Raw genomic sequence first — 15,034 nt, forward strand, 5'->3', positions numbered from 1 at the left:
TGGTCTGCTTGGATCTAGCTATGCACTGAAGGAAATTTCCCTTTAGCTCAGTCGGTCTTCAGGGTCGAAAATATTTTTTTACCTTTGGCTTTTAATTTAATCAGTTTAATGTGCTATTAACAGCCAGGATAATTTAAGGATGTTCCAGGTTTGTTGTTGGAGGAAAGCCGGAGAACCAGGAGAAAAAACCTCAACCAGTGGTCTGAGTACCTGGCAACTGCCCCACATGGAATTCGAACTGGCAAACCAGAGGTGGAGGGCTTGTAATATGTCAGTACATCTTAACCATTTGGCTACCATGGCTCCCATCTTTACCAGTGTTTCTGACCTTTGAACCTAAGTTTAACCTATGAAAGTATTTTCCACCTGTAATAGTATTTCTGACCTTGGGAAGTATTTCTGACCTTGATAAGTATTTTTGACCTGGAGAAGTATTTTTTGCCTGTGGAAGTATTTTCCACCTGTGGAAGTATTTTCCACCTGTAATAGTATTTCTGACTTTGAGATGAATTTTTGACCTTGGTAAGCATTTATGGCCCGTGGAAGTATTTTTGACCTGTAATAGTATTTCTGACCTTGAGAACTATTTTTTTACCTTGAGAAGTATTTTTTTGTCTTTGGAAGTATTTTCCACCTGTAATAGTATTTCTGACCTTGAGAACTATTTTTTGACCTTGGGGAATTATTTTTGACCTGTAGAAGTATTTTTCACCTGTATTGGTATTTCTGATCTTTGGAAGTAATTCTGACCTTGGGAACTATTTTTGACATGTGAAAGTATTTATGACCCATAGTATTTAGAATCTAAGTGTAAGCTGTGCGTAGTTTGAGACTGAATCCCATTACACTACACAGTATGTATGGGAAAAAGGTATACATAGATTCACTTCCATGTATGTAAATTGTCATCACTGTTACATAAATCATATTTATTTGACCTTGCCATTGACCTTGCCATTGACCTTGATATTGACATGTGATGTATTTTTCCATAGTTTTAAAGATACTTTTGATGCTCTAGAAGTTCTGATCTGGACAACAGATTAGAACCATTACGAAATTTATCATACCTTGCTCAGGGTATGTCTCTTGGCCAATTAATTAAAGCCACATCAAGGGAAATTTAAACTAAATGTATAAACATGTTTACTGAAACCATGTGACTTCAGATTAATAAAAGGTACGTATAATTAAAACATGGTGAAATTGGAAACTGATCCACAGTAATTATAGCTCAATTAGTTCAAGTGATGTAATTAAGGCATGGTGAAATTGTAAACTGAGCCGTAATTTTCACGGCTCAATTACTTCAAATGATGTAAAAACTTGATAGTGTCATCTGGAAACAGTTGTTTTATTCCATGATGTAATAAATACATCTATAAAGAATAAGGGTGTTTCCTTAAATCTGTGTCCTACACATGTCTTACCAGCAAGGAGAGGGGTGTGGGGTGTGTGTGTGTGTGTGTGTAGGGGGGATGCTGTAACATATACCATTCCTAAAACTCACTTTAGATACCGGCGGCAACATGTGAAAAACAATATTGATACAATACAAATCCCATGACCAACAACCCCCAAACAAACTTTCTTTCACTTGCTATTTATTTTCGCCAATTTTGCAACCAAGGTAAATTCTCAAAAATTATCTCTGCAAAATAATATCTTAGACCATTCTTGTACCATTAAATTCAACATTATCTCAATCAAAATACATATATGTTTTCAGCTCCACATGTGTACTTTGATTAAAGGATATATTTATACTCTTGTATTCTATTCCAAAATAAACTCCTTCATTCCACATGGTTGTTTTGACCAATCAGATTAGGTTATGATCATCTAGACCCAAAGCTGTGTCTGATTGCAAGGCTGCAAAGCCTTCTGGGAATAAATCTGAGAATAAAAGGGTATATTGTGAGCATTATACATCCCTATTCGAACCAAATTACTTTTTCTAAGATTAAGTTGCTAATGAAATGTAACAGCCGATTACACTAGAACTATAATCAACCACAGTAGTAATTAGCAGTTCAATGTATGTCAACTCAATATATGAGAAAAGTTTTGGATGCGGTCGTACGGCTGACTGTCGTTAATAGTAATACAATGGTTCCGAGTGCGAGCGGATCTCCTGACTCTGTCGCCGTGGAGCGCCCCTCATTACCGAAGACACACACTGGGCCATGTGTATCTAGTCTCACTGTATCGACCACCAATTCCTGCCACTAATTTACTTTTTATTCCTTTGATTGGTCGTCACGGTAACCAAATGAGCATTTACTGTATAATGAACTTATCTTGATGTGGCTAACAGTGTCTTTGAGCAAATAAAACAATAAAGAGGGCAAGAGGCCTAGCTATCTGTTTATTGTCCAAATCCTTAAGTAACGATATTGGTGTAGCATTTTATACTGAAATTTCTGTCGCTCTAGGAGATTTACCTCTGAATTATTTAATCAATACATTACATTTTTCTGTAGTTATTTCATATTTTAAAAGAATTTTTTCTCATTCAATTATGAAAATTAAATAATATAAAGATTATGAATGTTTGATCAATGTTTTATTTTGAAATGTGTTTTCATATTTTAAAAGAATTTTTTCTCATTCAATTATGAAAATTAAATAATATAAAGATTATGAATGTTTGATCAATGTTTTATTTTGAAATGTGTTTTCAATTTTCAAAGAATTTTTTCTCATTCAATTATGAAAATTTAATAATATAAATATTATGAATGTTTGATCAATGTTTTATTTTGAAATGTGTTTTCAATTTTGGTTGTTATTGATGTGCAAGCTATTGACATTTTTATCTTTACATAATTTATAATATGAAACCTCTCTGGTCCAAATTTTGCCTACATGGCCTACTGATAGGAGACATTTTGCAGCTTATACTCTTCGATCAATTTACCATCTTACTTTAACACACATACAGGGTATACGTTTTAAATTATAGAGACTTTATGTTACATGCTTTAAGAAATATCAATTTATTTCATGACAATTTTTCTTATTTCACAATTAAGTTCATGGTCAAGCTCTTTGTTGTATAATGTGATTATTGGTTTTCTTAATATAACGTTTTATTAACAGCCATGGTCATGAATGTGCCAGATTTGTTGGTAGAGGAAAGCCGGAGTACCCAGAAAAACACCATAGACCAGCAGTCAGTACTTAATATATATGTCACTACCCTACTTAGGATTCAAACACACAACCCAGAAATAGAGGGCTTGTGATAATATGTCGGAACATCTTAACCACTCGGCCATAAAAAAAAGACTAGTATAGACCTAGCCTGTTGTCCAATCCAATAGTATTATATGTGATATACATTCTTTTATGAATAAATGTAATACTTTTGTTGTTGAAATATTTTGAAAGAGAAATCTTAGCCACTCGGCCACAGTACAGTCGACCAACGTATGTGGCCTCTGTAAAATGTGATTTAACTCACATGATGGTGCAGACTCAATAGTGACAGCTATACTTGGATTAGCCACAAGCAATGATTCTGACATTCTGAATGAATACATGGCCTTCTGTGACAGCCAAAATAAAAGAAATCAAGGCTTTCTCCATCTCTATGAGCATCGAAACAGTTGTAGTGAATAAAGTCTTGTACACTAAATGAAATCCTAAGAAATCTTGGGTCCCACCAAAGACTTATCTATGTCAGTCTATGGAAAAAGGATATTTTCACTGCTTTTCAAACGAAAGGCAATATAAAGATGGTAGGCTTAAAATACCACTTGATTTACAAACTAAGTGACAAGAGTTGAACCTTACTGCTTCCAGTAGCTAATATTCAATTAATGCTCCAAGAAGTTTCAATGTAGTGAAGCACTTCGTCCAATCTTGTATTAAATTGAAGTATTTCATAAAGAAACTAAAAAAACCGTTTAATATTAATGACTATAATGCAATGCCAGGAAGTTCTAGGGGGACTAACAGGTCACAGCAGAAGCAAAGATTTTAATTTCAATATTCTGAAAAGAAACACATTTCCAGAATTAACGAATTAACTTCCAGTATATATGTGAAACTCATTCTGCCTCCCAACTACAGAAATCTTGGATTTTTCTACCAGAACTCAATCTACACCAACAGAGAGTCACCGCATTCTTTCAAAGCCCTGAATTTTCATCAGCATTCTTCGGCCTAAAGAGTAACGTAGCTTCATTTTAGATAACATTTAGTACAACATTATTAGATTTAAAGACGAAGAAATAAGCTGAGGAATGTATTAGGTTTTCTTATTCTTTTGGTAAAATTGCCACGCATTGATGAAACTGAAGACAAGAGAGACTTAATCAAAGCTTTAAAGTTTACTTTAAGGTGTTTTTACTTCACATTGGTTCTAAAACCCAGGGACCTTGGGAAGTAGCTCTCATTGAATGGATTTCATTTGAACTCTCAGAGGCGATCCAATCAAGGCTTATTCAAATCAATAAGTCAAAATAAGATAAAAAAAACTGTGAAATAAAATATTTTATGGGACGCAATTTTATTTAATACTTTATCTTTACTAGACTACCAATTCAAAAAACCTTGTAGTGAGTGTTCAAAACCTGAGCCTTAAGGTTCAAAGCCCTGAACTGAATGTTCATGACTGTTAGGTGAAAGTTCATGACCTTTATGTAAAGTTTCATACTCATGAAGTGAAAATTCATGACCTTGAAGTGATATTTCATGCTCATGTTCATGAAGTTCATGAACTTGAATTGAAGGTTCATGACCTTAAAGTGAAGGTTTATGACCTTGATGTGTCCATGACCTTGAAGGGAAGGTCCATGTTCTTGTTTATGAACTTGAATTGAAGGTTCATGACCTTGAAGTGTCCATGACCTTAAATTGAAGGTTTATGACCTTGAAGGGAAGGTCCATGTTCCTGTTTATGAACTTGAATTGAAGGTTCATGACCTTGAAGAAAAGTTTCATGTTTTTGAATTGAAGATTCATATTCCTAAAACGAAGGTTCATTCTTGAAATAAAGCTTCAAATACTGGAAGTGTGAGTGAAGCTCCATGGTGTATTTTATATGTTTTAATTATTCCTGAAGATATTTTTCAGATACATCAGTCAAATCTGAACAGATCTCTGTTAAGGCTTTCAGTGACATCAATGTGCAGACTTCAATGTATAACAGTACCTCACATTGTGTTAGTCCTAAGTAAACAAGTTTAACACTCTATCACAGACACATTTCAATACAGCTTTCACCAAAAAAAATCTCCACTAGCAGGTGGTTCTCGTAACAACAGCACAGAATGATGGACTATCATCATACATTCATCATTTTGGTTCTCAGTTCAGCTGTTTAAGATTCCACTTGCCTTTGGATACAGAGATGGTGCAGTTGACATGTTCACATATCAGATGATGCATCGGTTTCAAAAAATTTGTTAAAAAACTTGTTTGATATTTAATCAGGCACACAATAGCTGGACAGATAGACAGATTGCTAAAGGAAACAAGAGGATGGACGGAGCAATTGATTGATGAATAAACAATTATACAATTAAAGTTGTATGGTCTATGACTTCATTGCTCTCTTTTTGTCATAGAAAAAGCAACTAAAGGAGGTGGGTGAGTGATTAGATGGATATTATATTACATAAATATCAAGAAAAATGAGGTCAAAAAGCAAATTCGTAAAAATCACAAAACATAATCTCCATGAAAATAATCAGCACTATGCTACGGTATTTCTAAAAAAAAATTGTGAGAAAGCTGGACATTGCAACATTATGCACTAGGGGCTGTAGCAGAACTCAAGCAAAATTATATTTTGGGAAAAACAATGATGATGAATTATAAAAATCACACCTAATTTGTTGTAAATTATGTTTTATTTGCTCAAATTTAATGATGTGTGTATAAGGATATTAGGAGGCTGATCGTCACGACGTCCTCGTCATATATAATAACAGTACTCCCACGCCCTACGTCACGACACAGGTATAATCTACGACAATCAATAAACACTCGCTCTTAAAACGCTCCGAAATGCACTCCACTAACCCCTAATGTATTACACTGACACACAGATTGCTATATAAAGCATTACATTTCTATTAGTAATTAGACACTATAGCAAATGCAGCAAATTTGGTACACACACAACCAAAAATAGAAATCATGCAATCTGATTTGAAACTTTGAATTACATTTCATGTTCTGTTGATTAAGATAATCAATTTTAACCCGATACAGCTAGGAACCACTTTTGCTTTTTGTTAACAATCCAACTCAATGTAACGGCCGATATAAAATCATATAATCCAATAAAGTCCAGTTCATAATTAGTGCTAAAGAGCTGCGATCACAAAATTTCCCCATAAAACAAGCAAGGATCTAAGGAAATGGCGACTGGTATTTCTGAACGTGACAATTTTCTATTATGAATATCATTTTATACCACATAAGTACCAAAGGCACTTTATACAGAAAAAAAGAGAATGCATTATACTATAAATGTTTCTATGTTATGGCCTGAAGCTGTTGTTTTCAATGTTGGGAAATTCTGAAATAATTAATGTACAATCAATCAACTTTAAAATGAAACAATAACAGGAGGACTATAAAAGTGAAACAATTTGCGGCATGAAAGCAAATTTTGTTTTACTCTCTTAACTAGGAAATCTCTTGAATATTTTAATATAGATGCACAGTATAATACTGCATTTGACCCAATAAACACCCCCATCCCTATAAGCGCCCCTTCCCCATTTTTTAGGCTTCAATTCACTTTCTTCGAATTAAATGCAGACTGAAAATATTTAAAATGTGTTAGTTTCCTTACTGATTTCCTTAGCAAATTGATTTACAGCTTACTTTGTAGAATAATTTTATGAAAGACTAGTCTAAATTTGTTTTTATTTAGCACCCCTTATTTGCTTCAATTTTTTAAGTGCCCTGTTGAAATAAAAAAAATTTAATGTCTGCCACTAGAATGACATATAATGAATATTGTAGTCAGTTCATTATTGGTTACCAGTAACTAGAAGGCTCCAGTATGGTTTTTTTTAGTAAAAGTTTTCACAAAAGGCCCAAAGGGCCTCAACATTCAAATAGCTGACAACTTTAGCAACATGCAGTCAAATAAGAAATGAAATTAAATATTTTGGCATGGTTGCAAAATTGGATTTGGGAACTTCCTTGACAAATAAAACTCTTAGTAAAATAACTACCGTAAATGCATCCTAAAACAAGAGGCCCAGAGGGCCCGTATCGCTCACCTGGTTTGTAATACCAAGTAATGTTCTGAATACAGGTTCATTGTTTCTTTTCTGTAGGAATTTGAATATTTACCTCTAATTCCCCTATTTGGCCCTGCCCCTCCTGCCCCCAGGGGGTCAGAGCCAAAATTTATACAAGTTCTGTTCCCCTTTTCCCAAGGATATTTGTGGCCAAATTTGGTCACAGTCCATGCAGAACTCTAGGACAAGTAGCGATTTATAGGATTTACCTCTATTTCCCCTATTGGGCCCCACCCCTCCTGCCCCCGGGGGGTCAGAGCCAAAATTTATACAAGTTCTGTTCCCCTTTTCCCAAGGATATTTGTGGCCAAATTTGGTCACAATCCATGCAGAACTTTAGGACAAGCAGCGATTTATAGGATTGACCTCAGTTCCCTATTGGGCCCCGCCCCTCCTGCCCCCGGGGTGTCAGAGCCAAAATTTATAACAGTTCTGTTCCCCTTCTCCCAGGGATGTTTCTGGCCAAACTTGGTTACAATCAATGCAGAACTCTATGAATAGTAGCGATTTGAAGAAAATGTTGACAGACGGACGACGGACGCAGACGCTGCGCCATGACATAAGATTCGGACCAGGTGAGCTATCAAGTCCATGGCACTAGTACTATGCCTTTTATGGAATAAAGTAAGGAATGCCATCCACCAAATGAAAAATAAAATTATTTTATATTATTTTTGTGTTAATTAGCGATGCATTTACATGAATAAACATCAATTATTTTTCAAATATTGAGTATCGTTTATTGCTCTGTCGGTGGTAGAACATCTTTAAATGACTGATCCTCATAGAACAGTCCGATAGACCTCAGACAGCAGAGTTTGTCATTTTTACAAGACTGCAATAGAATATGACATTGGTAAATTATATATACTCTTGAAGCGAAATTGCAATATTCACCCTAAACCTTCTCATTTGCAGTAAAAATTTGCTAAATGTTTGACCAATGAGGACTATACCTATCTTTTCTATGGTATCTACAATTTACCATATCTGACCCAATAAGAGCCCATGTCCCTATAAGCGCCCCTCCCCTTTTTGAGGCCATGATTTCAATTACCCATGCAGAATAAACAAAGATAAAAAAATACACAAAACTGTATAGATTTGCAATAACTTTGTCATGTTACCACCTTTTTATTTTTCACTTATTGGGTCGAATAAGGTAGGTACAATATAGGTTATTATTCTTTGTTAGTTGTAAAGTTGCATCTCGCCAATTAAGCACACATGCAGAGGTTTGACTTTTAATTGAAAGGGTCATTGTATCTCCAGAACAATTAACTTAGTAACCTGTCATAAAATGGTGCAATATTAATAGGCCTTTCTGATTGTATTGACAGTTTGATGTTACTCAAAGTCAATAATCATAAATAAAACACTCAGATGACTTTGATGATAGAGTCGCGACCAGTATTTAACGAAATATTTGTTTATTGTTAATCAAACAGACAGACATTCCGTTACACAAGTCGTTGGACGATACACACTGCATTTGTAATGGCTAACTACAGCTTATGTTGGTGAAGTAGGAATGGAAAAACGACAGCTCCTGGACAATACACTTAATGTGTCCGCCGGCACTGAAGAGCTCTGATCAATACATTCGTTATTGCGATCGTGACGACACCTTTGATGGAACTGTCAATCCAATACTATGACCAAACAAGTAAATACTGTTATTCTAATTACACACTCGACTTGTACGAAATTATTTATCAGACAATTTAAACATGTTACTATAACAATCTGACCATCGGTCAATAAACAGTTTGACCAACACTGTCTGATTTATATTCCCATTTAAAATCAATCATACAAATCATAAGGGTCGTGTTTAATTGTTCGTTATAATTATAAGGTAACAATTAGATAACCAACCCTTTATTGACACACCAAATTTACAGTAATTAGCGCCCTGGGCGCTTAAATAATCAAAACAAACAGGGCACTTATTAATGAACCAAAATATTAGTTGTGGGCGTAAAAAGTCATCCATATTTTATATCTTTCTGTATTCATGGGACAATAATCCGTTACATTAAACATGTATATGCCTTTCAACCTTTCAAAAGCATTATTATGTCGTGATTCACATGTAAAAGACTCGCAATTTCATATGATATTGGATACAATGCTGATGTGAGAGGCATCATATGTTGTAATTAAACATTGTTAAATCCATGAGGTCGGGGAGTTTATACAACTTCAACACTTCTCTAAAAAAGGAGAGGGGAGCTTATAGGAGGAGGGGTGGTAATTACAGCAAATACTGTACTTCAATATCTAATCACTTAAAGACCTAACATATATCCTGGATAACAAGCTGCAGGTTTTGTATATAAATACAATTTAAGCTTAATTCCATTTCCTTATGTTGCATGTTGATTTTTTTACTATCTAATTTTAGACATCCTTTACACAATGTAAGATTGACTAAGAAATGAGCAGACGTTACAGAAATGTGCTTTAATTGGGGTAAATAGGTCTGAAAGTTTGATTTAAAGAGATATGAACATCATTTCTCAGAGGAGTTTTCTTCATGTAATCTGTTAATTTATAACCATTGGTGATACCATGTGCGAGTGGAATGGGACACATCAATATGCATACAATTGCACATGCAAGTTAAAGTATATGCCCCCTCCCACCTTCCCACTCAAAGACTTCAAAATATCAACTCTAACTATCAGAAATTTCCAAACTGATGCAAAACAAACAAAATTTAAATATAAAAGTAACAAACAAAATAGTTTGACTTGACTAAAACCTGTACTCCAGCTGAGCTTTTATTTTGGCAGATACCTTATTTACCCAATAAGCGCCCCTCCCCTTTTTGAGGCCTCGATCATTTCAATTGCACAGAGCATAAGACCAAAACTATCAAAACTGAATAGGTTTGCAATAATTTTGTCAAATCAAGCACCTTTTAATTTTTTTCAATTTTATAAACACCCAGGGCGCTTATTGCGTTGAATACGATATTCATTTAAATACTGAAGGAAACTATGAAAACCATGTAGGTTTCTCTATTTTATCTATCATGTGAATTGATTGGCTTAATTACTCTGCGCATTAATTTTGTGAAATAATAGCCCAAATTTGATTCTGTTCGGCACTCTCTAATTTTCATATATGAATAATTAAACAAATTTTAACTGCCCTGAGCGCTTATTGGTTACAATACGGTAGATAAAGGAAAACTTTAACTAACAAGTGCAAAAACAAATAAAAGTTCTGTTACCCTAAAGGTCTCAGCACTAATTAAAACCATAAATCAATGAGAAAATGTTCAGCCAAACTATCCTAAATATGACATCGCAGGGCTATTGTAACGAAGTGTTATAATTACCCGCTATTTAACACCTAGTAATGGCATTCTTAAGGAGATACAGGTCCGAGGCTCATCACTGTAGGAAGTGTATAGGACTCATGTCATGTGGTAAGAAACAATAAAAACTTCGGTAATTGCTCGACAATAACATTTGGAAGTTCTCCATATTGATTCCATTAGTGGGTCGGAGGTGGCCATAAAACACCGAAGAGCTCGCATTGGCAAAAATTATTGTGTTTCAAGAAACTGCGTCATTGCTTGCTGCAATTTCATGTGTAGTATTTCTTCAGCAATGAAGCTATGTAGTATTTCTACAGCAATGAAGCTATGTAGTATTTCTACAGCAATGAAGCTATGTAGTATTTCTACAGCAATGAAGCTATGTAGTATTTCTACAATAATGAAGCTATGTAGTATTTCTACAATAATGAAGCTATGTAGTATTTCTACAATAATGAAGCTATGTAGTATTTCTACAATAATGAAGCTATGTAGTATTTCTACAATAATGAAGCTATGTAGTATTTCTACAATAATGAAGCTATGTAGTATTTCTACAATAATGAAGCTATGTATTTCTACAATAATGAAGCTATGCAGTATTTCTACAACAATGAAGCTATGTAGTATTTCTACAACAATGAAGCTATGTAGTATTTCTTACAATAATGAAGCTATGTAGTATTTCTACAATAATGAAGCTATGTAGTATTTCTACAATAATGAAGCTATGTAGTATTTCTACAACAATGAAGCTACAACCTGTTGTAAATAACCATCATACCAATGTCACACATAATTTTGTCCTTCAATATCGCAATATCTATTGTAACAAGGGAGGAACGGTATATGCTTATCCAGTAAATTCACTTACATTTCTACTCCCCCCACCCCCCCCCCCAACAGCCAGAAAAAAAATCAATTACCGTATTCGGCCCAATAAGCACCCATAGCGTTTTTAAAAAATTAAAAAATTGAAAAGGTGCTAATAAGACAAAATTATTGCAAATCTATACAGTTTTGTGTAGTTTTGGTCTTTGTTTATGCCTGGGCAATTGAAACTGAGGCCTTACAAAGTGGGAGGCACGCTTATAGGAACACGGGTGCTTATTTGATCAAATACGGCATCTATGATACCCAACCAAATGATAACTTTCTGTATCAAAATTTGTCTAAATACAAAAAAAAAAACCCAAAAAAACCAGTTTTTTATATTTTTTATGGTCTGAATACTTAACAAGAGATCCCAGAGGGATCTTGGCGCCCACCTAAGAACGATCTTTGTCTGACAAAGGAAAGAGGGATCTTTTCTCTGCTTTTCAAGCTTTTACTACATATTACTACACATGAAATTTCAGAAAGATCCTTTGACTGCTTTCTGAGATATATAACGTTAACAAACTTCAATTATCAAAATCCTTGATGGCTACCTGTCGGCCATCTTGTTCATCTATCCGTCCTAAAATGCAATATGCACAACTAGACCCCTAGAAGAACCTGCACATACAATTTGAGACAGATCCCTTCAGTACATTCTAAGACATAGTGGAAAAAAACTTCAATTGTCAAAATCCAAGATGGCGTTCTGTCGGCCATCTTGTTCACTGATCGGTACCAAAATGCAATATGCATAACCAGGGACCTAGGGGAACCTGCACATGAAATTTGAGACAGATCCCTTCAGTACTTTCTAAGAAATAGTGGTAACAAGCTTCAATTATCAAAATCCAAGATGGCCGCCTGTCGGCCATCTTGTTCATCGATCGGTCTGAAAATGCAATATGCACAACTAGACCCCTAGGGGAACCTGCACATGCAATTTGAGACAGATCCCTTCAGTACTTTCTGAGAAATAGTGGTAACAAACTTTAACTATCAAAATCCAAGATGGCGGCCTGTCGGCCATCTTGTTAATCAATCGGTCCCAAAATGCAATATGCACAACAAGACCCCTAGGGGAATCTGCACATGCAATTTGAGACAGATCCCTTCAGTACTTTCTGAAAAGATAGCTGTAACAAAGTTCAATTGTCAAAATCCAAGATGGCGGCCTGTCGGCCATCTTGTTCATCGATCGGTCCCAAAATGCAATATGCACAACTAGGCCCCTAGGGGAACCTGCACATGCAATTTGAGACAGATCCCTTCAGTACTTTCTGAGAAATAGCGGTAACAAACTTCAATTGTCAAAATCCAAGATGGCTGCCTGTCGGCCATCTTGTTAACCGATTGGTCCCAAAATGCAATATGCACAACTAGGCCCCTAGGAAAACTTACATGTGAAATTTTAGAAAGATCCCTTCAGTACATTCTGAGAAATAGCGGTAACAAACTTTAACTATCAAAATCCAAGATGGCTGCCTGGCGGCCATTTTGTTGACCGATTGGTCCCAAAATACAATATGCACAACTAGGGCCCTAGGGGAACCTACATATGAAATTTGAGAAACATCCCTTCAGCACTTTCTGAAAAATAGCGGTAACAAGAATTGTTAACGGACGGAAGGACGGACGGAAGGAAGGACGGACGGACGGAGGACGGACGGAAGGACACGGACCACGGACAAAAAGCGATTTGAATAGCCCACCATCTGTTGATAGTGGGCTAAAAACTGTGTAAGTATTAAGACCATAAAAAATATAAAAACTGTGTAAGTTTTTAAAGTTTCTTACACAGTTTTTATATTTTTTAATTTTAATTATGGTCTAATTTTAATCGGTGGCATGGGTAAGTGAAATTGAACCTTTTAATAGAAGGGTGAGGGTCCAAGCTTACAGGTATTGGAGGGGCGCTTATTGGGATTGGGGGAGCTTATAGGGATGGGGGCGCTTACAGGATATGGGGGGGGGGGAGGGTTGGGCTCATTGCAATTGGGTGGAATACAGTATTTATGGTGTAAAGTACATGATGATTCCTTGCCAAAGTCTGAGTACCATAAGAAATATAAAGTTTCCACAAAACATGTGTTTGATTACACAAACAGTCACGTAAACAAAGTTTTATGGGGTAAAATAAATAACAACACCACTGATAGCCAACCGAACAACAATAACACCAGTCAAGTATTCTCAATGGTGTATTCATCTTTGCACCATATATTTTTGTTTTGTCTAGTGTTAAAAGATATCTACACTAAAGTTAGGATATGAATGCACTTACATTTATACTTATACCGTATTCGACCCAATAAGCGCCCTGTCCCTATAAGTGCCCTTCGCCCTTATTTGGGCCTCATTTTCACTGACCTCAACATAAATGCAGAATGATAATATGAAAACATTAAGTTTCTTTGAATTCTTTTTTACAAAGTGATTTATGGCTTACTTTTTGCAATAATTTTCTAATAAGCGCCCCATTATTTTTTTCACATTTTTCTAGGTGCCCAGTGTGCTTATTGTATCAAATATGGTACGTCTAATACACCGCAACTCATTTATGTATCTACAAATTTAATGTATACAGACATTTCTGTGTATCGAGACTTTTTGTTGATTTTTTTGGGGACTTTTATCACATATGAAAATACCTGTAAAACCAAATATGGTAACAACAATATTTTTTGTCCTACTATTTTTCTTCTAAACTAAAAATTCAACAAAAATAAAAAACAAAAGCCCATGGGCCTTAACGGTCATCTGACTATTAGTACAACACAATGTAGTTGTTTAAAGATTTTAGCATATTCGACCTCTGGGACCTTTTATGAAGATCACGGTCATTCATTTTAACAAACTTGGTAACCCTTCATCCCAGCATGTCACAAGCCCAATAATAGGTCTCTAGGCCTCCTAGTTATTCTCAAGAAGTTGTTTAAAAGATTTTAACCTTTTTGACCCCTGTGACCTTGAATGAAGGTCAAGGTCATTCATTTGAACAAACTTGGTAACCCTTCATCTGAGCGTGCTGAAGGCCCAATATGAGTATCCTGGGCCTTTTGGTTCTTGAGAAGAAGTTGTTTAAAAATTTAAGCCTATTTGACCCCTGTGACCTTCAATGAAGATCAAGGTCATTCATTTGAACAAACTTGAGAGCCCTTCATCCCAGCATGTCAAAGGTCCAATATCAGGTCTCTAAACCTCCTACTTATTCTAAAGAAGTCAATTAAAATATTTTAGCCAATTTGACCCCTGTGACCTTGAATGAAGGTCAAGGTCATTCATTTTATCAAACTTGATAGCCCTTTATCCAAGCATGCTGCAAGCCCAATATGAGTATCCCGGGCCATTTGGTTCTTGAGAAGTCTTTTAAAGATTTAAGCCTATTTGACCTCTGTTACCTCGAATGAAGGTAAAGGTCATTTATTTGAACAAACTTGGTAGCCCTTCATCCCAGCATGCTACATGCCCAATATGAGTATCCTGGGCCTTCTAAGTCTTGAGAAGAAGTCATTTAAAAATTTTGGCCTTTTTGACCCCTGTGACCTTGAATGAA

General features: G+C 35.4%; 1 protein-coding gene across 1 annotated transcript in view; it reads right to left on the reverse strand.

Moving 5' to 3' along the window:
* The window catches only part of LOC138329908 (uncharacterized), a 159,859-nt gene that overhangs the window by 120,172 nt on the left and 24,653 nt on the right, over positions 1-15,034 (reverse strand). The gene's annotated exons all lie outside the window — the stretch shown is intronic.

The sequence above is a fragment of the Argopecten irradians genome, chromosome 8 (genome assembly GCF_041381155.1).
Source record: "Argopecten irradians isolate NY chromosome 8, Ai_NY, whole genome shotgun sequence".
Lineage (NCBI taxonomy): Eukaryota > Metazoa > Mollusca > Bivalvia > Pectinida > Pectinidae > Argopecten > Argopecten irradians.